This window comes from Rhinopithecus bieti, unplaced genomic scaffold (assembly GCF_001698545.2).
Source record: "Rhinopithecus bieti isolate Rb0 unplaced genomic scaffold, ASM169854v2 scaffold_31527, whole genome shotgun sequence".
Classification (NCBI taxonomy): Eukaryota; Metazoa; Chordata; class Mammalia; order Primates; family Cercopithecidae; genus Rhinopithecus; species Rhinopithecus bieti.
The window spans coordinates 1,675,194-1,678,354 of NW_016813959.1; positions in this window are offsets into that span (position 1 = coordinate 1,675,194).

Below are 3,161 nucleotides of genomic sequence, written 5' to 3' on the forward strand. Positions count from 1 at the left end.
GGAGGCTGAGACAAGAGAATTGCTTGAACCCGGGAAATGGAGGTTGCAGTGAGCTGAGATCACGCCACTGCACTCCAGCCTAGAAGACAGAGCAAGACTCTGTCTCAACAACAACAACAACAATAATAATAATAATAATAATAAATAAATAAAAGTAGACACAAAAATTCACAGCAGGAACAATTAGGGCAGGCATGGCCCACTAAGAACCGGATCCTTGATGACTTTATTATATCATCTCCCAGAACCCCAGAGTGATCAAGAAAAGCTTAAATTCTATTCAAGATAGTAGGTTACACAGAGCAGGATAATGTAAAATACATTCTGGAAAACTTTTCTTCCAGTAGATTTTATTTTTTTATTATTTTTTTTTGGTTTGTTTTTTGAGACGGAGTCTCGCTCTGTCGCCCAGGCTGGAGTGCAGTGGCCAGATCTCAGCTCACTGCAAGCTCCGCCACCCAGGTTTACGCCATTCTCCTGCCTCAGCCTCCCGAGTAGCTGGGACTACAGGCGCCCGCCCCTCGCCCGGCTAGTTTTTTGTACTTTTTTTAGTAGAGACGGGGTTTCACCGTGTTAGCCAGGATGGTCTCGATCTCCTGACCTCGTGATCCGCCCGTCTCGGCCTCCCAAAGTGCTGGGATTACAGGCTTAAGCCACCGCGCCCGGCCATCCAGTAGATTTTTAAACAAACAAATACGTAAATAAGACTGGACATGTTAAAAGGTCAACCTTAAATTTCCAGAGATTTCTGAGATGAGGAGCACACCATCCCATACCAATACTGGGTAAATGAAGTGTAGTTACTGTCCACACTATTGATCATCCATTGCTTGACAAAGCATCCTGTGGTTCTGCCCTTCAGTGACCTTCTTAGCACACCCTGCTCCAGTTCCACTCAGCCCCTAGGACTCTCTAAGTCTCCAAGATCTGTGTCCAACGTCAAAATCCCTACACAGCTGACTTGGCATTATACAGCCTCCGCTGGTCATTTATCCAAGTAACTTAACAAGAGTGAGAGATCAGGGCTACGACGCATTTACATCTAACAAGTAAATGGTGATCCCCCAAATATAGCCAAGTTAGAGTGCTGGGCTGGCAGATTTGGGAGTATAAAGAGAGCTGGGGGGTCACACTCCCAAAATTGCTGTGACCGCAGCATCTCTAGGTAAGTGCTCACAAGTGCCCACTTTTTTGCTCCATGTAGCTATAGTTGCACCTGATCAGGTTACCAGTCAAGGAGGGTAGACAACAAAGCAGCCTTTACGGAGGGCCTACTAAGTGCAAGGTCTTGTGTTGAGGGCAAGGTTGGAGACAAAATGGAAAGACAAGACAACTGCCTTTCAAGAAACTTTTACATGCCGGGCATGGTGGCTCATGCCTGTAATCCCAGCACTTTGGGAGGCCGAGGTGGATGGATCACCTGAGGTCGGGAGTTCGAGACCAGCCTGACCAACATGGAGAAACCCTGTCTCTACTAAAAATACAAAATTAGCCAGGCATGGTGGCACATGCCTCTAATCCCAGCTACTAGGGAGGCTGAGGCAGGAGATTCGTTTGAACCTGGGAGGTGGAGGTTGTGGTGAGCCGAGATTGTGCCATTGCACTCCAGCCTGGGCAACAAGAGCAAAACTCCATCTCAAAAAAAAGAAAGAAAGAAAGAAAGAAACTTTTACAAGGGGTGAAAAGACAAGAATATAAGCAGTTATAAGACAAAAAATATTCACCTGCAGAACAAAATTGAATATAATGCATGATTCCTCCTCTGATTATTCAGGTCAACGTTATACTGTTCAGTTAGCAAATTAACATGGTAACTTCTGTGATTGCTTAAGCTATTATTTGACATGTTTATGGTTACTTAATTTGTTTCCCATGTCAGGATTTCTGAAAAATGGCTGTGGGAAGAAATAATCTCAAGCATCTTACCCATCTTACAATGTGTCACAGTCTGATTTGAATTGACTGGTTCTCACATGGCATATTTTATGGACTTGGGACTGGATTGAGTCTGACAGTGCATAGCATCCCTCAGAGACTTCTGATGCTTTGAATTCAGGCCACCATCTCTACTGGTATACTTTCTGTTATAGACTCACAGGGCTGAAAGGAACCTTGGAGATTTTCTGGTGCATCTGATTCATTTTACAGAAGGAAACAGGAGCCCAAAGAAAGCATACCAGCTACTTAACAGAGCTGATATTAGAATTTCTGTAGCTCTGCCTCCATATTTTTTTAAATTGAGATTCAGAATACAGTATGTAATACTTTAATTTTTTAAGAAATTTGTGAGAATTTTAGGATACAGTTGGAGATTATTTAAGATGCATTAAAGACTGAGAAGGAAGGAGGCAGCAAGGATAGTAAACCAAATCCTAAGTGTCTGTTCCTGCCTAAATGGGGCTTCATGAAATGTTCCCCTGGCTCCATAGAAGCACTGAATGGTAAATAGGATGTTTGCTTAAATTACATTTGATATTGAAAATTTTTCCGACACTCATTCCTCCTTGAGATAGCCACATAGTTTATAAACTCCTAGAACTGAGCTCCCTTAGTCCCAGGTGACTTTTCAGCTGCCCTACCTTCATCATCTGCAGGGTGAATTTAGAGCATTGAAGAGAATCAAGAAGTCTTTGTCCACAATTTATAACTTTTCTCTTCTTGCCAAAAAAAGGTGACTTCCCCTAAGCATCCAAGCTGCAATCTGGAGCATTCCTCTCTCTACTTTCTTTCTTCCCTGACCCCTCACAGCCCCCCAGTCAGAAGCAGTTTTTCTAAGTTCCTATAGTACTTGGTTTAGACACCTTAAAAATTTGTCTTAATCCTGTTCAAAGACTTATTCGAGCATTCTCCTATCCCTTACTAACTTTTGCATTCGTATAGGGAAGATACTGTACTTTCTTCTTCATACCCCCTTAAGGAGCTGACACAGTGCATTATACACACAGAAGTTTCTCAAGAGAGTATTAATTAAATATTGTAATTAACCAACTACTTAAAGAATAATGATTTTAATCAAAAGTGAAAATTCAAAACAGCAAGTTTATTTCATTCCACACCATCTACTGTGTTTCTATTTAAGGTAGATACACTGGAACAACTATAGTTTCTATATTTATTTAAACTCTTTGTAGCTCATTTGGGTTTTTTGTTTTGTTTTGTTT